We start from the raw sequence: 22,768 nt of genomic DNA, 5'->3' as shown, positions 1-22,768 counted from the left end.
TTTTAACACTAATCCAGTCATCCTGCACTCTCTCAGAAGTGACTATCACAATTATATTAATGCTAATAGCAATGCTAACTAACGCTTATTGAAGGCTTTGGTCAGACTGTCCCAAAGGGTCGGCATACATTATCTGTTTTTTTCATACTACTGGAGACCCACGTGGCCACATCTGTTTATATTAACCAATGGTAAATTACTTTCTGCTGCTGGTTCAAGGTCCACATCCTCATATACCTGAGTTTGCACCTCATTTCTTATCACTGTCTTTTTCCTAGCCTCATTCTGGTCACTTTCCTTTGTAGAGAAGCCTGGAGCACGCCTCCTTCTCCCGTAGATTTTGCTAGAAATCATAACCATCCTCCCCCTACCCCCAACCCCACCTACCCCCACCAGCAACCCTGCTTCTTGCCGCTCTGCTCCCAGATGGAACTCAGCCGGAAACATGTCTCAGTTAACTCAGTGCAGAAGGCTGCAGGGCGGCTGCCTAGCAACAGCCTCTCGAATGCCCAGCAGAGCCCAAATGAGGGGCGGGGCGAGCCCGCAAGCGGGCGCTGGTCTGTTTTTAACCTCGCGGTAAGGCGGGGTCTTCCTAGCCAGCGGGGGCGGAGTGGCGACTCTCCTCAAAGCGCGCCGTTTCTCTTTTCCCAGTTTTGAACCCGGTGAACTAGCTTTAGGAAGTTGGGAGTTCGCAGCTTTCCCACAGTGTCTGCAGAGTACAGTCAGCCACGGGCTAGCTCCTCACATGCTGGGCTGTACTGTCTGAACCCTGAGAGAGACCGGGTTGGGAGTCCCACGTGCAGTGATAAGAAGGCCTGGTTCCTAAGGACCCGCATCTTGGACAAAGGTTCTTGAGCAAGATAATGGACTCGCCTCGCCAGTGGGTCAGCCCTCAGTGTTGGTGCCTGTAACTGTGCTAGTAGTCGAAAGTATCTGTTAGACGATGAGCCACGCAGTGGCTGCAGTGCTCAAGCCCCCACCTTACTGCTTTGATGTGACAGTATTGGACAGAAGGTACCTGAAGAAATACGTCAGGAATCCCGGGCTTCAACTCTGTTGTACATCATAGTAGTCCTAAAGCCGGCATAGAAATGAAAACTTCCAGAGTACTTGCCTTCACAATGAGAATAATTAGACCGGGACATTAAGTGTATACACAGCACCCGCTGCGGGGAGCCCTAGACGCCGCCTTACCATTAAAAACTTCCTTAAAGCACAGCAGGAAAAACCAGAGGGACCTTTAAGGGACAGGAAGAGTCGCTGCTTGGCACTGCGAATAACAAAGATCCATATGGCCAGAGCTGATTAACCAAGGAGCAACCTGAACAATACAATCAATTTTAGCAGTAAGTAACTGGAAGGAACGGGGCGGGGGCGGAGGGGTGTGTGTGTGTGTGTGTGTGTGTGTGTGTGTGTGTGTGTGTGTGTCTGTGTGGTGCGTGTGTGTGTGTGTGTGTGTGTGTGTGTGTGTGTGTGTGTGTAATTTAAAGGTAATTTTGGGGAGCTTGAACTAATGGGAAACAGAAGGAAAGTGCTTTTGTTTTTTTAATCACAAGGGAAGAGGGGTACTAGACTGGTTTTCTTTAATGGGGGAGACTCTCAGTGAAATTTGTGCCGCCCATATCTTGTTTTGATTTCAAAACGTGCATTCAGGAAGTGCCTGACTGTGTCTTAATTCCAGTCTGAGAAAGGTACCGAAGATGTGGAAATCCATATTCCTCATGCATTGGTTATGCTTTTGGCTACAGCAAATTAATCTTATTTGTATTTACATTTCAACCATAGAAACAGCACGTTGTTGTCTGTTGAAGAGCTTATAGTTTTAAATATTGCTTAAAACTTGCAAGCATTTGAGTTTTTGCATGTTTTAGCTTTAATTCAAAAAAGACGTTCTGTGATCTATTCCTTGGTGATTTATTTTAATGAAAACGTCACTTTTATGTCTTTGAATGTGAGTTAACACTTTTCCAAGGTGTGATTTTGTGACAACGTTTGGAATTCTTATTTTTATGTTTCCTATTACTCACTACAACAGTAGTGAGCTAGGAAATTCTATTTTTCTGCTCTAAATGATATAACTGCATGTATATTTATGTGTATAAGATAGAAAATGATATCACTGAGTTTTATTGGATCATTGAACAGAACTGTTTGCAGTATCATTGTTGGAATGTCCACTTTACAAGCTTTAATTTTGGGACTTGAACAATTATTTCTAAGATGACAATATGTAATCCATTAACTAGTGATTTCCTACTGTTTATTTTTTTCTGTAAATCTGTATAACTTGTACCCTTTCTCTGTTTTTTTTTCTTCATTAAATAAAATTTTAAAAAAAGAAGTAAAATGTTATTTTAAAACTTGTATGTGCCTATTGGAGGGAAACTGTACAAAGGTAGAAAGCCGGATAAAGAGAATATTGTCCAAGAATCTACCACTCAGAAAGAGCCATAGTTCACAGAGTGTATTTTATTCCCATTCTCATGTGGGTAAATCATACATACACCTATGCATATGTTATATACACATACCTATCTTATCATCTGTATCATATCACATGTGTGCATACGTATATGTATTGTGTGTTACATGTGACTCTATGTGACTATTTTCTAACAAAATTAGAACTATATTGTACATACAATTTAGTATCATGTCAGATTTTCCTACATATTTGCTAAGACATTACAAATTCTCCCTTTAGAATTTGTCATCGTTATAGATTCTGTCATAATATATAACAAATTATTCAGTGATTTTTCCTAGGGATTTTGCTTCCTCATTCTTGAAATACTGTCCTTCCTGGATTTTTGGCTCCCCTTGTTCCACTGTCTTCCTGTCTCCTTGTATGCCATCACCTCACCTCTGCTTACCTCTCTAGCGCTATCCCCCCCCCCACACACACAATCACTTAAAGTAGCTAAACTGTACTATCTGGAATTTTCCAAATATAACCAACTGTTTTCAATGTTTCATGTCTCTGCCCATATTGTTCCTTCTGCTAAGAATGCCTTTCCTTTCAACTCTCATTAGATTGGCAAAGTCATCTTCAAGACTCAGTTCAGTGCTTCCATCTGTTTTAAGTATAGCCATATGTATAGTCACAAAAGAAAAGCATCTACATTCTACTGTATGGCCTTCTGTTTGTCTCCCAGCACATAACTAACCTAAATAATACATATTTTTATCAGGCTTGCTAACCTTACTGTAGTATGAACTTCCTGATTTTAGGAAGACAGTGTGGTTGAGTGCTTAAGAGTGCATGCTTAGTAGTCAGATAAACTGACTTAAAATCTCAGTTGTGTTTACCACATCTAGCTTAATGGCATTAGGAAAATTACTTATTCTCTTTCACCTTCACTTTACTCATCTGTAAAATGGGAGTACCGATTGTTCTTACTTTACAGATCTGATGTGAGGACTGAATTACTCTAGATAAGGACTTATGTTCTATCCACATAGTGAGCGCTGCATCTATTTTAGTTATTTTTATCAGGGTTAGGGTCTGATTCACCTCTTCATTCCAGTGCTCCTAATGCCTGGAGCAGAATGGAGATGCAGTGCATGCTTGCTGAATAAAGAAATGAATTGCCCAAAATAAATAATAATCAGTAAGAGAAAAAATTGAAAATGTAACATTATCATTTTAGAAGAAATTAGAAGAGCTAGGAAACACGTGACCTTTTAGACAGAACCAAGGTTGTATGCCATTATATTTTAAAACTGAGAAAAAATACTAGTTAACATATTTATTGTAACTATATCCATACTCAACAATAATATATATTGGCATTACTATTTTTCTTTCTGCTACAGTAATTTCTCAAGTGCTATCTCAGAAATAACTCCCATGACATTTATACTAGAGTCCCAGATACTAGTATAAGTAAATTAATGAAATCAGGGCCTTGGTAACATAGTGTCCACTTAGTTTTACATCTATCTGAAGTTCTACTACACAACTATCATTACTTTCCAATAGTTGATTAACTGAAATTGATACCAAGATGTTTCTTTAAAACTTCTAAAATGTAGCCGAGAATAATGTTACAAGTCTGTAATCTCAGCATTCAGGAGGCTGAAGCAGGAGAATAGTGGTGAGTACCAGACCATCTAGAACTGCACGATGGGTTCAAGTCCGGGCTAGATTTCCTACCAAGATTTTGTCTCAGAAATTCAGAAACAACACCGTAAAAAAACCATTAAAATGTGACTTGTTAACTTGTTTCATTCATTTGACAAATATACTGTGTGCTTACTCTGAGTAGGGCATCATGATGAATATTACAGAAAACCAAACATAAATAAGATTTGTTCTGCATACAGTAAGTTAGTATTACTGGGACTTCCATGCATTTTTTAGCAGTCTCTCCAGACAACAGTATCGCTAACTGATTAAAAAATTTAAATGTTCATTTTATTGTACTAAATTTTCATGGATAATATGCTATATATCATTCTTCTAGGTAAAAATAACAAATTTGTAAAATATTAAAGTTCTTTTACTCCTTTTTTTCTAGACTCTTTTCCAAGTTGCTAACACTTCACATACAGTGTCTGAGATTATGTGGAATGCTCTGTGTCCTGAGTGGTACAAAATTCTAGGTTGGTTTAACTCTTCTGCTTGAAGATTATCCTGTTAAAAAGACCTAACCATTCAGGATGCAGCCTCACCCTGGATCCACAAAATAAAGTTAATTTCTACAGTGGGTAAACTAATGATGAACTCGATGTATTAGGGCTATTTTGTTCTTATATAGATTGGCAGAGCATTATATCAGGCAAAGGACCATGAAAATTACTGAAACTGTTAGAATCTCACAAACTTTTAAACTCCTTTACTTATAAAATTGTCAAGCAGTCACATAACCTAATAAGTACAAAACTTTACTAATACATATATTAATAAAACTAATCTGAGGTATTTATTACTGACTAAAGAACGGGCTCCACTTGGCATATTTGTTTTGTTTTTGTTTTTGTCACATAATACTAAGTTAATGACTTGAGTATATGTTACCGTTAATTTAGGTACAATCCTGAAAGGGTTTTTGTTAACTTTTTGTCTTGAAATAATTTCAAACTTGCATAAAAGTCGGTAGTACCAAGAAGTCCTGTATGTACTTCACCCACATAAAACAACTACCTTTGCTTTAAAATTTTCTATATGCATATATGCATTTCCCTCTGAAGCATTTGAGAGAAAGTAACAACCATCATAATATGCTTGTACTCTTTTTGTTCTTCAATCAGATTTTATTGGCACGTTTTAGATATTATCTTGGTCACTTTTCTCTCCTTGCTGGGACAAAATACCCAAAATCCAAATTTAAGGAAGGAAAGGTTTATTTAGCTCGTGGTTTGCGAAGATTTCAGTTCAGCTGGCTCAAAGGCAGAGTGGTGTGACACGAGCAATAGTTCAGGGCAGTAAAAGACAGTAAAAGAACAAGACCAAAAAGGGGAGGAGGGAAGACTCATTCTGCCTCTTACATTGTATGTAGGCCACACCTACGAGGATGTAGACTCACACCTAACATCCCAGAATTGGACCAAGAATCATTCATAAACCCTAGAAGCCAGCCACCATAACCGCATAAGGCTTTGAGGGGACATCCAGACACATACTTTAGCAGATATACATAATGATCACATTTATCATAAAGTGTACCTGCACAAACACTTGATTCTTTTTTTTCCCATTCCCCTACCCTGCCTTCAATTCCTCCTCCCCCATTCACAAAAGCTTTGTTTCCATATTTTTTCCTTTTTCTTACTTTTTTTTTTACTTTTCCTTCTTCCTTTTCTCCCTCCTCCCTCTTCCCTCCTTTATTCCCCTCCTCATTTAAACAAAACACCCTTCTATCCTTAAGTAATAGTGCAGTGTATGTTTTTGAAGAACAAAGGCATCCTATTACCTAATCACAAAATATGAAAATCAAGGAATCCCAAATTGGTGCAATGCTATTGGCTTTGAGACAGTATTTAAATATTGCTAATTGCTGCAATTTTGAAATGCCTTTTTTCTAACTAGTGTTGAATTGAAAGTGTTGATATTTAGGCTTCTCAAATATTTTAGAAGGGTTGAAATTAATATGTTAAATGATTTCTTTCAGATATGGATATAAGTTTTCAGTTTCATTTTTCAGAATTGTAGATGTCATTTATTAAATTTGACTTGTTTTGGCTTATAATCTTATTCTGAAGCTGTATACCTATGTATTTTTGATTCTTCAATAATCAATCTTAGTTTCTAAGAGAATGTTCACATAAGTATTGCCATTGTTTATTACTTTCTTAAATACATGTTTATTGGGGGACACGTACATGATTCTTTATTAAAATTTTAAGCATTTTTTCAAACATTGGTCACATCTTGCTATGTGAAGTGATTTTTGCCCAAACTTGATGACACATGCCTGTAATGCCAGCACTTAGGAAGCTGAGGCAGGAGGAGCTGAGTTCAGGGGCAACCTGCACTACATAGTTTATTCAAACCCAGTCTGGATTATATGGTGACACTCTGTCTCAAAAAATAAAAATAAGTTATTACCTAATGATTTTGGTACATTTTGTGCCTTATCTCACTAATGTTTACTATAGAGATGAGCTATTCAACTGATTAAGATATTGTTATGTACTTGGGAAAACAGAGTAAAGGTTAGGAAGAGGATATTAGTCGCATCATAAGTTGCATTATTATCTACGAAATTTAAAATTTTGTTCGACAACCTGGCATATCAAGATGAAAAAATTGCTTTAGTAAGGATTAAGTCATTCTTTATCCAATAACAGCAAGAGAAACTGATTTTGCTGATCACACATAATAAATCACTGGCATATTGGAAATCAAAATCTACTTTTCTTAATATCTAGCTTAATACTCTCCTACTCTACTATATATACAGTTTTCTCTACTATATATACAGTTACCTACTATAACAGTTTTCTGGTGCGCAGAGAATTAATATAAATCAATTTTTGCATTGATTTGGACAAGTCCAGAAATGAGTCTAGTACAAATAGCTGTTTCTAAATCTTACAAACTTGAAAAATAGAATAATAGACAGCATGTAAACAGTAGACAAGCAGCTACTAAAAAAAATAATGCTTGAACCTGAATGTTATGGGTTACTTTTTTTGTTGTTGTTGCTGGGACAAAATACCTGACACCCAAAATGAAGGTATAAAAAGCACATTTAGCTCACTATTTGTGGAGGTTTCAGTCTATAATCAGCTGACTCTAAGGCATGTTAGCATGCCTTAGTCGGGCAACAATTCAAGGCAGCAGCCAACAAAAGGAGCCAGAGGAAAATGAGGGCAAGAACAATCCTTTTTTTTTGCTTGTATTGTACACAGGCCACCCCAACTCCAGGGCCATTGTAGCACTTAGAAAAATCTCTTTTCACAGAATGACCGTATTTACAAACTAAGAACACTGGCTCTTTTCTGAATCTCTTAATTAAACTTTTAAGTGGCTCAAGTTGACACAATGTATCAACCATAACACTAACCAAACACTGTGCCAACTCTGCTATGTAAAATTATAATTGTAAGACCATATTTTCATATATATTTCTAAGATATTAAAATGTTTGCATAAATAATTGCAGATATGTAATTCTAACGATAGCTTTGATGAAAATATGCTTAAAATTTCTTGCCTTTCAATGTTTGAAATTATTTATTAATACTAGCAACAGAATCTTTTCTTCCATACTATTTTGATAAATAATAGAATTATTTTTCTTTTCTACCAAGAGTCAACAAACTATTTCTATAAGGAACAAGTTGTAAATGTTTTAGGCTTTGCAGACCATATGATCTCCATTGCAGCAATACAGCTTTGCCTTGGTAGAGTGAGGGCAACCGTGTGTGATATGTAAATAAATATGGCTTTGTGCCAATAAACTTTAGTTATAGAAAAAATGAGCTATGACCAGCTTATACTTCCATATTTTGCCCATGAAATTCACAAATATATAATAAAATCACTTGATAATGAATTATATATGTGTATTTGAAGACATATGTGGGATATATGTAGTTCAGGAAAATATTTGTAAAATACAAAAACAGTGGTGACCTACTGGTCACTGACAAAATCTCCTGGAACCACAGGGAATTTAACTAGAGAGTTACACAGTACAGTTCAACTCTTTGTAATTTCAAAATCACATGGACTTTCTCCAAAACTTGCTTTTCTAAATAAGACTTTGAGGTGCCATCAATCAATAGTATTGGGCTTTCTCTGGTTTTCCAATGTAGGCATTCACTGCTACAAACTTCGCTGTTAGGATTACTTTCATTGTATTTCTTAGGTTTAAGTATGTTGTACTGGCATTATAATCTTACTCTAAGAACTGTCTAATTTGTTGACTTTTTCTAATGTTTTGATCATTCAAAGGGGTATTGTTGAAGTGTCACGTGTTTGCATAGTTTCTGTGGTTTCTTTTGCTATTCGTGTATTCTAGTTTCATCACCTACTATGTAATACTAGGTATGAGATGATTTTGATCCTTTTGAATTTACTAAAGCATGCTGTGTGAATTAGTATGTGATCAGTTTTGGAGAAAGTCTCTTTTGGGTGGAACATTCTGCATATTTCTATTAAGATTATTTGTAGATTTGGTTCAAGTGTGATATTTCTTTGCAATCTTTTGTCTCACTGATTTATCTGTTTGTGATAGGGGATGTTGAGGTACCCAGTGCAATTGTATTGATACTTAACTGATTATCCATGTCCATTAATATGTATTTCATGAATTTTGGCATGTTGGTGTTTGGTGCACATATGTTTATAATTGTTAAATCTTCTCATGAACTGTTGACATATATATGGAGAAAATATATGTATATATTTACAAATAAATATATATTTCTTGTGTGTGTGTGTGTGTGTGTGTGTGTGTGTGTGTGTGTTTGTCTCTTCTAATCAGTTTTGGTTTAAAATCTACTTTGTTTGAAATTTATATAGGTGTTCATACCTTTTTCTGCATTCACTATGAGTGGAATATTTGTTTCCATCCTTTAATTTTAATCTGTGTATTTCTTTTTGACTTACATGTGTTTCTTATTTATTGCATATTGTTGAGTTTGGTTTATTGGTGCATTTTTCCAAGCTGTGTCTTATGATTGGGGAATTGAGACTATTCAGATTGAGAATTATTACTGAATGTTACTGGCTTATGTTTTTAATTCATTGTTTCCCTACTGCTGATTACCTTATTTTTTCCCTCCAGTTTAGCTGCTCATTCAGCCCAGCTTATTCATTCCAATTGAATTACTGACATCGCTGTCTTCGTGTCCCCTTTCTAAAATATCCTTCAATATTTTTGTGATGGTAGTTTTGTGGTTGTTATGGCTTGTATATAGATGTTCCCCCATAGCCTTATTTGCACATAGGAGGGGCATTTTGGGGAGCTGGCTGCATCTAGACATGTAGTGCTGGGATCAAGGATATGATCCTGGGGTAGATTCATTGTGCAATCCTAGGACTAATGCTTCCCCACCTTGGTTGTGAGTGCTACCCACCCTAATGGTGAGTAACCTGGATAGGATGTAAGGTACAGAAAGAGGGTTTCTGCTTGTCACCTCCCACTTTTTGCTTGATTCTTCACTACTTCACTGCTTTGTTGCCTTTCTGCCTTCTGCCCACCATGAACTATTTCTTCTCTGTGGTACCCCTCTATCATGCCAGCCTGTCTTGAGGTCAGCCAACTCTCAACTGAAATTTCTACAAACTGTGAGTGAAAATAAACTTTTCTTCCCTTAACTTGTGGGTTTGGTATATTTTGTCTTAGCAGTGAGACTCAGTAATAAGACAAAGGTCTTGAATTTTTTGAAGTGCTCCATGTCATGAGACTACCTTATTTCTAAACAAAATTTGAAGGAAAGTTTTCCAATATATATAAATTGGTTTGGAAGCTAATATCCTTTAGTTCTGGAAACACTTCAAGCCCACATGGCCTTCAAGTTTTGTATAGATAAGTCACTGTAATTTTAATGGGATTTCCTTTGTATGTGATTCATTGCTTTCCACTAATATTTACGAATTTTCTTTTTTTATTAAAAGATAAAAACAGATAAAAAGGGTACAAACAATACAGAATTTCAGTAAAATAAACAGTGAGGAATCACCAGGCGATATGTTACATACTGTCATCTTAGAAATAGTTGCTCGAGTTACAAAATTAAAGCATACAATTGATAGTCAAACAATGACACTGCAAACAGTTCTGTTCAGTGATTCAACAAGAACTTAGTAATATGTTTGTCAGTCCTACACACTTGTATTTTATCTTAAAGAGGATAAGATTAAACATAGCAAAGCAGGACAAAACAGTTTATAAGGAAACAATTTAAAGAAACAGATTTCAAAGCAAGTCCACTGGATATATTCACTATCTTATTGTCTGTATTTTCTTCCACATAGGTGGCCCCATCTTCCCACACTGGATATTTTAATATATACTGGACATTATAGAACTAATCAAATCATTACAGGACGATGAAGGCTTTTTAGGTCTTCAAGACCTAATTTTGGAGAAATCAGTAATGTCTACCATGATGTTTCTCAGTCTCTTCGTAGTAGCTGTTTTTATCTTTACGTATGCTGAAAAATTGAACATAAGAGACTAGACTAATATCACTCTGAACAGTGAATGACAGTATTGCTAGATTTCATATCATAATGCTACAGAATTAGCACTGGGTTTCTTAGTGTCTCTTCTTCTTCAGAGCATCTGTTCATTACATCATGTGTTATATAATCTGTTTCCATAAATAGTTTAGAAATTCTTCCCATGTGTGACTTTCTACATGTATATCTATCCTTTCTGTATTATAAGGAAAAATAGATCAAAACAAGACAACAAAATAAATTCCTAGAAAAACATGAAATGGAAAAGACATATAGGACCACAATATTAGGTGATCTACACTAGTTACTATGCTTCTCTTGTTATTTTCAATAGAATTGTCCACATCATCAGGCATAATATAATTGAACATAACACTTCCAGACTTAATACCATCAAGGATACTATATCTGGATGAAATCAGTCAAGGCTAAACCGCGATCTAACGAACCAGCTTCAAATTGATTGTATGGACAGCTATTTCAAAAATAACAAAACGTAGTAGCCATTATTGATATTCGATTGTCTTATTTGGAAGAAATGTATGGCTTTCTTTTAATTAATTTTATTCTCCTTGTTTTGTTCAATTTTATTATGTCTGATGGTACAAACAGCTGCTTTAAAGATAACAAGATGCATTATGATAGCTACTATAGTATTCCTATTGTATCATTTCGAAGTCCTGTATATCTTTCATTGTTTTGTTTTTATTCTGTTCTGCGTTTTATTTCATTTTATTACACCTGATGGTATGCATAGTTATACTTCTTGTTTTGCAGGCCTGTATTGCTTTCATTGTTTCATTTTGATTGGTTTTATTGTGTTTCAATTTATTTAATTTTATTGTGCCTGATGGTGTAAGAGTTATTTTGAAAATAACAAGAGGCATCATGTTAGCCACTGTCGGTTTTATTTTATCTCGTTTTGAAGTCTTTTATCACTTTCATTGTTTTGCTTTGTTTCTATTCTGTTTTATTTCTTTTGATTTTATCCTGTTCAAAAGAAAAAAACAATAAAGAACATACACACAGAGGAAATATTTTCTACGGTTTCTTCATATCTTCAGTTTTGAGGTCTAGAAAGTCTCATTTTTGTCTAAAGTCCTTTGGTTTTCCCAGGCTGTGCCCATGTCCAAGTGAAGATATGCCCCTGGTACATCAGTGGATAAAGAAGGAAATCAGACTTCAGATTTGCATTGGGTGCAGATACCAGCATGAATAGAACTAGCAGCAAGGAATTGAAGTGGTGCTAAATATTGTACTAAATAGCAGTTATCCTTTTCCTCCAGCTTCCAATAACATTTCAGCTTATGCTCTCCAGGCCAAGATTACATTGGCCCTCAAGTTTCTAATAATATTTTCAAGCTTATTTAACCTTCACAAATTCTTTCACCATCTCTTCTCAGTTTCTTTCTTTTGTGTCTTTCAAATTCATTCTATATTTTAGAATTTGATTAGTGAAAAGAAAGGATTAGTACTCTTTATACTAAATACTTGATTTTAATTTTTTCTACATAATGGATAAGCTCCAAAATGGAATGTCTTTAAACTAAAAGCAGCAACTCACATTATAAATGCATCAGGAATTCAACAGTAGCTTTACTGAGCTGTTCTATCAGCATTTTATATGGGTGACATTTTCAGTTGTGACTGCAGTTTTTCAAAGTTTTGATTGTATTCAAAAGGTTTTCTTTCACTTGCATGGCCACAGACCAGATGCATTAGCATATCATCGTCTGTGACAAGTGATATTTGTCCTTTTTCACATTGTTCTCTTATTATGGCTACTTAAATATTCTTAAGACATGTGTCTTAGTTCATTTCTGTTGCCAGAACAAAATATCTGAGAATAGATAATTTAAAAATATTCATTTCATTCTTTTCTGGAGGCTGAAATGTCCAAAGTAAATTTGCCGAAATATTTGGTTTCTGCTGAACTTCTGTTCCTCCTAGTGCCACTGGTATATCCTTGTGTAGATGACCAAAAAAGGCCTAAACTAGGTCCCTCTAATCCTGTTACAGAGTACTAGTATAATCAATTTCTAAAAAATTCACCTCTTAACCACAAAGTGGAATACTTTCCTGTGTGAATTTTGGAAGGAAAACATTGAAATCATATTAATATGACAGTAAGCTTCTTTAAGAGGAATTTTAAAGAGAGCTAGACAGAAGCCTTAATGTTAATTATGATCTACCCTCTCTGTCACATCCCATTATTTATGAAATAACTTATTGATCATACAGTTCAACTTTCTTTAGCTAAGGACGATATTATGGTAAGTATGATAGTATGATAGTGATGGTGAGCATTTCAGAGGTGTTATGATACAAATAGCCAGCTGTGGCATGCATGCTATTGGTGAGTCACAACTGCTTTCAGATACCAACACCAGGAGAAAGAATTTTCTGAGTGATCTTGGAGTTTGCCTATCTTAGTGTTGATGCTGAATCACTTGTCAAACATACTACTGTCGAGAACCAGCCTTGATGATGTTTGACGTGAGCCCGCACTTTAGAGGTTCTGTATCTGCCCAAATTATGCATTAACTCTCTGAAAATGGCCAGAGAATAGTGGATGTTGACAAAGGGTTGTGCACATTCAGATTTCACATCCTTGATCTCAAATGTATTACAGGTTTTGAAGCCCTGTGCTTATTGCCCAAGTGGCCACAGGATCTAGGCCTCAAGAAGCTTATAGGCCCCTTTTTCATGTGCCTGCTATTTTAGGTTTAAATATATGTAGAATACATATACTTACATATATCAGGAGTAAGAGGTAACCAAGAAGTGGTGTATGTATACAGTGAATGGGCAACAAGTGGGATGTATTTTCCGCATTATACATGTGAATGTTCTTACAGTGAGCAATGAAGCTGAGGGTGTACAGAGTAGGCGCAGAATGAGTCCTGGAGCTCAGAAAGGAACCAAGGAATTGATATGTAAAGACCGCTATCACCACATCACTTGAACAGTGCTTTGAAAAGTTTGAGTACAGTAGGTACACTCAAAATTGATCCCTAATAAGCTTACCGCTTCTGGCATTTACGTTCTTGTATAATATTCTCTTGGACTATGGATATATTTTTTAATTTCTAACTAATTCTAATTAATCTAATTAATTCTATTTATTTATTTTATTCTAACTCATGAAAAAGTGGCAAAGGTGGTGTGATATCATTCTGCAAGATTTTATACACACACTGTCAAATGCACACAGACACATTCATATGCATAGACTTATGTATGTATTTTGTGTGGTTATTTGCTATGCAGCAACAGAAAAGCAATGTGATGTACCCAGAATAGGGAGGTCCTGGAAACTTCAGGTATCCAGATATGTAGTCCTTAACATTATCCAATGATATCAGATTTATACTTGTAACTGAAAGATGTAGGTTTTAAAAATTCTCAGAAAGCTAAATATGAAAAAAAATTTAATACTTCTAGTATTGTAAATTCAAAACCTATCTTTCAGGTTGTTAGGAAGCTGCATTTGTCATGATAAGAGAATACATTATATGTAATAGTCTTTTAGTTAATTTAAACCTTTTGGAGTGGAAAATATTTGTATATACATGCCTCCAAATGAACTCTTGCCCTGAACCCTGAAAATGTTACAAAAGTTATAGGTGGTTTGACTTATATGCTTGGTGTGCTACACCTTACCTTCATTATTCCTTGTCATCCTGTGTTATCCAAGCACAGAAATATCACTGGCCCTTGGTTTGGAAAAAGTTTCTTTCTATAGAGCTAGTTACTGGGAAATATTAAAATGTAAATAGTCCCATTGATCCTCATGTCTGTGTTTTGCCAATACCACACTGATGGGTTGGAGAACTCATTCAATCCAGCTATTCTCTTTCTTGTATTTTCCAAGAAGAACTGAAAACATGATACCATAGCGATATATGTGAACCCATGTTCATATCAGCACAATTTGTAATAGCTAAATCTTAGAAACAGCCCAAATGCCCATCTACTGCAAAATGGATAAAAAATGTGGCATTTTATACAATGGAGTACTACTCAGCCACAAAGAATGACAAACTCAGGGCTATTATAGGTAAGTGGATGCAACACGTTACCATTTTCATAAGTGAAATAAATCAAACTCACATGTGTAAATACCACATTGTCTCCCTAGTGTACAACAAACCTGAAGAGTAATAAGTTCCAAAATGTACAATAGATATTGTGAAAATGAAAGAGAAAGAAAATACTCAAAGAGAAAGAACAACTGGGATAAGATAAAGGAGAAAACGAAGAAGTGGAAAGATTATAGGTATATAGGCATACATTTATATGTGTGTGTGTGTGTGTGTGTGTGTGTGTGTGTCTATAAAAGATAGATAAATAGATAACTATACTACTACTCTCTGCTAGTTCATCACAGTAACAGTTTGTGCTCTCACTGATTATTGGGTCGTTTTTTCATGTCTAAATCTTGTAACCTGAAAAACCACTTCTAAGGTAACAATATGCATACATTAACTAGTGCTAATTTCCTTTCTTGAAATTCTATTTCATTTCTATCTTTTGTTTTGTTTTTAAAATAAAATAAATAAATTCACATGTAACTAACTAAAAAATGTAAACATGAACCATTCTACCCCACTTATTATGCTTGATTTTATTCACCCTTTCTCCCATAAGTCTCACTTTTTCCACACATATTGTGTGCACAGTTTATCTCATTAAAGATCTCTTCTCTGTTTAAATACCTTCATGGAGGATACCAAGCACCAGCTACAGCAGGCACACTATGTGAAGCCCTAAAGACCAATACTGTCTTAGTTCATTTTGCTTCTCCAACAATTCTCAGGTCGGAGATACCAATGTCAAGTTTACTTTCCCTCCAGGGTTACATACATACTGCGATGGGCTACAGAACAGCTTCTGTAACAATTTAATAGCTTAGATTTTCATAGAAAAAACACCAGCCAAGCTAAAATGAAGCTCGAAACTCATTAGAATATACCTTTGGCATCTTGACATACTTAATTTGTTCACTGAAAAACAGTAATATTGCTAACCTTTTTTTCTTTTTAAAAATATAGTTTTAATTTTACAAACTTATGGGGTATAGTGTAACATTAGATACATGCATACAATGTGCAATGATTAAATCATCCTCAAAAACATTTCCATCTTCTTAAACTATTACAAATTGTGTTTAACATGTAATAATCATACTTGTTTTTGGTATACAATCTATTTCAATCTATGTATATAATATGTAATGGGAACATCCATATAAAATCCATCTAAATCTCCTAATAATTATTTCATTTTGGAGACTCTTCCAATTACTAAATATACAAGCTACTTTGAAATTTGGTAAGTCCACTGCACTGTGGAGTACAAGAACTTATTTCTATTTAACTCTAGGTACCTGTTCAGTCTGTAACTTCCCTCTATCTTCCCTTTTTCTATCTCACAAATCTTTATTCTACATTCAGATTCACTTTTTTGAAAAAAAATTGCATCTGAGATAGACTGAGGGATTTGTGTTTCTGAGTCTGCCTTGTTTTAGTTATGTGTGTGCGTGGCACTGGGAATTGAATCTAGGGATTGTTCAACTGAACTATTTACTTATTCTCTGTTTTTAACATGTGAAGATAGAGTCATTAAGCTGCCTGTCTGGACTCATACCTGTGATCCTCTTGCCTCAGCCTCCCAGAGTGCAAGGGTTATAGGCATGTATCCCCATGGTTGAGTCAAGGTTTGTCTTTAATCTCAACTTGTCATTGCTGCAAAACAAAATGCCATCAAGTGATCAATTGGAATTGCAGGTTTGCTAACGTCTATTACAGAAAAAGAATGTTTAAGATCAGAAAATCTCAAACATACATGCATTTTCCATACTCTCAGTGAATTGAATACCGGTTGAACAACATGAAGTCATCTGAACAGAATGGTTTTGCCATTAAAGTTGAGTTTTGAAAATACACCTACTCAAATATTTCTTACTTAAAGGTGGATAAATTCTAAATAATGATCTCTAGCTTCTACTTTCTAATTATATATGCCAACATTTATTTGTTTGAGTGGCAGTGGAAAACATATGGCTCTCTCAAAATGCATAATATGAGAAATGTTGAGTAAAAACACTCAATAAATTAAAATAAAGGAGAGATGGTAGAAAACATAGTTTTTGGAGACAGGGAAAGAGATGAGGGACTGGGAGAGAGTAGGGTAATGAAGGGGTCCAGACATGGAAAATGATTAAGATATGTTAGAAATATATACCAACTCCTCAGTATGAGTCCAACTATTACATATTGTAAATATGTACTCATAAAAAACACGACTTACTCAAGTGTGGACATTTAAGGAAACTGTTCTCTGGGGCTTTTGACTACCGGACCCTTTACTTTCATGAGATCTGAAAGAAGAAAAAGAGGAAACGTTTACCAGAATAGTCATATGGAGAAGGCTGCCATACAGGAGTTGGGACATTAGAGCAGCACCAAAAAGACTTTAATACAGTAGTAGGGAAATGACCAGAGAAACAAATACTCTGTAAACAAATACTCTTGAAGCCATTGGATATGAAATTCCATTGAAAAAAATCCATGCACATGAGATCTGGGTGAAGCTTAAAGCATGAGAATGGATGTATCACTGGACAGGTATAAGAAAGTACTAAAGACAGAGATGGAGATCACTGAGCCACCCTCACTCACAAGAAAGGTTGAAAATTTGCTAAAAAGTAGGAAAACAATGTTAAAGGTGAGTAAGAAGTATAAATTTACTAGGCAGAATTTTTAAAGAGATAAAGTGCAGACCCTCCAGAGAGAGACATATTGTGGCCTAAATCTGGATATTGTTTATGAGAATTGGAGTTGAAATTTGTGGAACTCATGAATCTATGGAAAGAGGAGATTTGATTTAAAGATAAAGAGCTTTGGCTTTTCTTAGGAGAAATGTGGTATCCCATTCATAGGTGGTAGCCACCACAGATGATAAAGGTTGAGGGTGATGGCCCCTGGGGATTTTCACATTTTCCTAAAAATAGGTTATCTAAAAGATGCATTCTAGTATCTGTTAAGTTTAGCCAATTACTCACCTGATGGTCTATTTTAAAATGTAAAACATTTAACTGTGTTTGAAACTGAGATATGTTGTCCTTTAATAGGGCTTTCAAGGATGGGATTTGATAGAAGGGAGTGGAATTTATAGATTCAGGGCCTAGGTCAGTTTTATTATCATTAAGGCCTTTAGGAATTTTTCCTGTAAGGGAAAGTAAGAAGCTTGAATAGATGCAGTTTTTCTTATAAAGTGCAATTTTAGCATTATAATTTTCCTTGTCTCTTTTATCTGTCTTTATTCCTTTCTATCAGATGGGCATGGGCTGGTAATTAGAGACATTCAGTATACACTTTGACAAGAGTTGGAAATAATGTAAAGGCCTTTCTGGAAAGTCTTGGTCCTTTGGAGTATTTCATAAAATCTTTGAAACTTTAAAATACTAACAAGAGAAAGTATGAACAAATACATACATACACATATTGATTTGTATATGACTTTACAAGAGTGTCAGCTCCCATGCTTTTTCCACAGTGTGCATGAGAGTTTCATACTTACCAAAGTTTCCTAACCTTTTGCTTTGGAAAGCAATATGCAAGTCTACATGCAATCCTGCAACAGCATTTATTTCCTTAACTTTTTTCCACTAACATATCTCCAATAATTTAGATATCACAGAGCAAATCTGACACTTTTAACAAGCTATAAGTGAGCCAATTAGATCGGCTATTTTCTCAGATATGCTGAATCTGATTTTTAGATTTTATCTTTATTACTATATGTTTACAGTACATAATGATTATATTCATTGTCGGGAGTTGTACATGTACATAACACTTACTAATTCTTTTCATCTCTGTCCCTTTCCTCCTGCATTTCTTTATCTCTTTCCCATTTGCAAAAGATAGATTTCCTTGTTTCCTATTATCTTTTATTTTTTCTTTAATTTATTTATACTTGAGTATCCTCCAGAAACTATGTGATAGTTAAGGTTGTGTGTTGGATTTATTTCAGTTAACGTGGATTCGAGATGTATTCATTTTCCTACAAATGATTGAAGTTATTGAGGCTTAGTAGTGAAGCTGTGAAAGTGAAGCAGACAGAGAGCAGAAAATATGGTTTTGGTCTTGTGATAACAGGTTGCCTAGCAACACTGATTTGAAGATTCTCTTTTCTAGAACGTCTCATCAGAGAGAACGGATCTGTGTGTGAGGGGAGGAAGGGAGGCAGGGAAAGAGAGAGAGAGAGAGAGAGAGAGAGAGAGAGAGAGAGAGAGAGAGAGCCAGCCAAAGGAGAGAGTCAAGTAGATAAATGAATAATAGAAATAAAATATAATGATGGCAAGCTTAAGGAGAAGAAAAGGGAGAGAAGAAGAATTTTGGGCATGGACTATGAGATTAGGTCAATTAAAGGAAAAGAAAAGAGAGAAGAACAAAGGCTAAAAAAAAAAAAAGAAAAATTTGTGAAAGAGGTAGTGTTATTGGTCACTCTGGTTTATAAGCTCATAAATAGCCCTGAGGAGACGGTGGGTTCTATTTGTCTCAAATCACCATCTTTTCTTGTACTGGCATTTAAAGGTCTATTATAGTAAGAAATTGTCTTAGTTACTTTTTTGTTGCTGAGACAAAATACCCGACACCACAAGTTAAAGAAGGAAAGGTTTATTTTTGCTCACTGTTTAAAAGGGTTTCAGTTCATAGTTGGTTGACTCTACAGCAAATTGACTTGGCAATGCAGCTTCACAAAGCAGAAACAGTCCATGGCAAGGCAGGCAGGAAGCAGCAGACAGCAATGCTCTTTGTCCTCCCCTTTTACCCCATCCAGACTACCAGCTTTTTTGGTGATGCCAAGCTCATCAAGGGTGGGCCTTTCCATTATAAACACCAAGAACTATTCTAAAACAACCCGTGGAATAATTTAGCACATTGTGAATGTGCTAAGGAGTTATAGTGGGCCACAGGCTACAGAAAAGAGTAAGCAAAATAAAAAAAAGGACATTGGTGCAGCTTCCTTTGCCAGAGATGTTTGGTAGTGAATTTGATTTTCTAGACAGATGTTCCAGAACTTAAGGGTCTTTGTATTCTGTGGTAATGCCCATAGAAAGACCTAAGATATAATCTTTTCTGTCTTCTCCATAGGTGTCCATGAAGCATGAAATACTCTGCCTATCCCATTGATCTCACCTTTAAGCGCCAGTATGAACCAATAAATGGCAAGAGATCGATACAGAATGGCAATTTAAATTACAGTATTGTTTTTTAGTTAGATATTTTCTGCAAAAACCAAGAAAATGGGCTGAAATCCCTTATGTTCAATTTTTTTATGATTTTATCAGAAGCTATGCTAGATAAGGTGCTTAAAAAAGTCCCTCCAAGCAGATTGATGCTATTGATGATTCCCTCTTGAGAACCTCAACTCTCTCAGGGGAATATGGATCTCTCCTTCCCGTTTAATTTTAAAAAACCCACTAGGAGGTCTCCTTAGCCGGCTTATAATCGTCAGGCCAGCAAATCAGTCACACTTTCTCCGAGTTTTTCAGAAACCCAACCAGCTTCTAGCTCCCCAGAGAACCCCAGTGATACCCAGCAGTTTTTAGCTCTGCAGGACATATGCAGAATGAAATTTCCTACTCTTTCAACTCACAGCTTATTCTGGCTGTAAGAATAAGAAAAGGGGATTAGTTGAGTCCAGGTTTTTTTTTCCGTGAAGATAGCCAATTTATTAGTACTCTAGTAATAGTTGCTTTAAAAAAATCCTTTACTTTAAAAGTTAATCATGATTTACTGATGTCTTAATATGTTTGGTTATGTGGCATAACGCTAATAATTTTAAGATATGCTGGAATTCTTCCTTGATTTTTTATAAGAAAACTGCTATTATTTTATTTTCTAGTTTTCACATAAATTATGTCCTTGAAAATATGTTCTTTTAAAATCATTTTGTTTTACAAAAACATTTTAAATTTCAAAAATAATGATCAGGGCAATTCCCTCCTCAAGTATGTTATATGTTATTTTTTAAATATACAATTCTTACATCTAAATCTGGCACAGTTTGGGACCCAAATATGAGCTAATAGCATGAAGTTTAAAAGTACTGATAACTTATGTGTAGAATGACATAATTCTGTAATAATTTGAAAGTTATTTTTGTTGCAAATTGATGATATATGTTGACTGTATATCTTTTGATCCAGGCATTTCTAATTAGAGATAGTTTGATCTAAGAAAATATTTTTTAAAATTCAAAATATATGGTGGAAGGAAGAGAGAGAAGAATTGAAATATGTTATGTACGTGAACCAGTTTCTTACAATGAAGGTAAACATTACATACTGCACAGGGTGGTATGGCCATAGATTGTACTGCAGAGATGTTCAAATAAAAGACAAAAGAAATACACATGGATAATGTCAAAATATGTATGTTTTTATAAAGGGTCAAAAACTAATCCTTAAAATATTGATCTGTTCTTTCTAAAATGTGAAACAAAACAAAACAAAAACTTTAAAAAGAGATTTTACGTTTGCCAAAATATTTTTTTGTATTCTCTATTGTCTTAGGTTTTAAAGGTTTAAAAAAAATTAGGTCCCAGTTACCAGATTTTGAGCTTGAGGAAATTCTTCTCAGGTTCTTGGTGTTATGAACAAAGAATTGGACAAAGCACATGGAAAAGGAAGCAGGTATGTACATTAACTTAACATGAAGAAGTATGCTCTTCAAAGTGACGGCATGCCAGTGAACAGACTTTCAGTAGCCACAAGGAAAATGGAGGGACATCTTCTGTATCTGGAATTCCTAGATTGGTTTTTCCCTCTACAAATAGGGAACTTGGAATGGTTATCGAATCAAAAATTCACTAGACCTGGTAACAGACTTAAACTGTTCCATGGAAGACTCACTTGGTTTCACACAGATGTAAATGAAGAGTTGAAAGTAGCATTTCTCTGACTGATTTTGTGTCCAGTGTTCAAGAATTGCAGAGTCATCTTGGATTAGTGTTCTGCACGTATGCTCTGAATCTTCATGACATTGACAAATTTTATCTAGTTGTTTAATAGGTATTGTCCCAGCCAGAATCTCTCATTTCTCTTCCTCTGAGAGGCATATTCCTCACAAATTTTATAGCATGCTGAGGAATGGGAGTCTGTTTTTTGATACAGCTGCTTCATGGTTAAAGCATTCCCTAGTTACTGTAATTAGGTGCTATCTGACTATTTGAAGACACTGAAGCTTACAGGTTGTACTAGAAAGAATCTGTCCAAAGACAATGAGAATATAGTTGGTGGCTATATGTCAAGAATTGTTGAACTGCCTATTCATTGGAAGAAAGCCTTGTAAATATGTCAGGAAAATCTTGATCGGTAGTCTGAATCATCATCTAATGTATTTAAAAACTTTACTATTAGGTTGAGGAGGTAGAGGTCATACAGGAAAAGGAGTAGATCAGAATATTTCCTAATCTGACTCATATTCTTTTTTTTTCTTTCCTTTCCTTTTCCTTCCTGCTTTGTTCCCCTTCCCATTTGAACATGGTCTTCCCACTTGACAATATCCATCCTTCATTATGCTCCATATTTACCATTGGTGTTTCCTGCTCAAGAGAAACAATACAACATTTAAACATGTGTCTCATTTATCTCACTTAAAAGTGTGGTCTCGAGGTGCCTCCATTCACTTAAAAATGTCTCTTTTTTATCATTATTTGTGGCAGAGTAGTACTCTATTGCATATAAAAAGCATAATGTTTTCAATTTTAAAGAGATTAAGACAAAACAGGACATAACAAAGCAGATCAGAACAGTACAATATAAGCAACACAGAATTTCACTAGAAGATAACCCGTAATTAACAGTAACTACCACAGTGTCTCTTTCTTTGAAATAGCTGAGTATAACTTCATATACAATAGTTTCAAACATAACAAAATAGTATAAAAACATTCAAGAGAATAAGAATATCACAGGGCATTCAGAATCAAATGACAGAAAACAAACAATGACTACTATATTATCTCATTTTCCATAGAAAATTTGTTTATACTTCCACACCTAATACAATCCAATAAGGTACAATGATAGAGTATAACTTCTTTATCCATTCT

The 22,768-nt window shown here is 35.2% G+C and overlaps 1 long non-coding RNA gene across 1 annotated transcript in view; it reads left to right on the top strand.

The window, feature by feature from the left end:
• The first annotated feature begins 539 nt into the window (after positions 1 to 539).
• LOC134475479 (uncharacterized) overlaps positions 540 to 22,768 on the top strand; it is an 83,974-nt gene continuing 61,745 nt past the window's right edge. Inside the window, exon 1 of the long non-coding RNA XR_010046615.1 lies at positions 540 to 1,346. This is a non-coding gene — a long non-coding RNA (uncharacterized LOC134475479). The remainder of the gene's footprint in view (positions 1,347 to 22,768) is intronic.

The sequence above is a fragment of the Cavia porcellus genome, unplaced genomic scaffold, assembly GCF_034190915.1.
Source record: "Cavia porcellus strain 051 isolate PalLab524CR breed Dunkin Hartley unplaced genomic scaffold, mCavPor4.1 scaffold_3, whole genome shotgun sequence".
Lineage (NCBI taxonomy): Eukaryota > Metazoa > Chordata > Mammalia > Rodentia > Caviidae > Cavia > Cavia porcellus.
The sequence above is the reverse complement of the archived record's forward strand: the minus strand, read 5'-3'. Positions and strand labels throughout refer to the sequence as shown.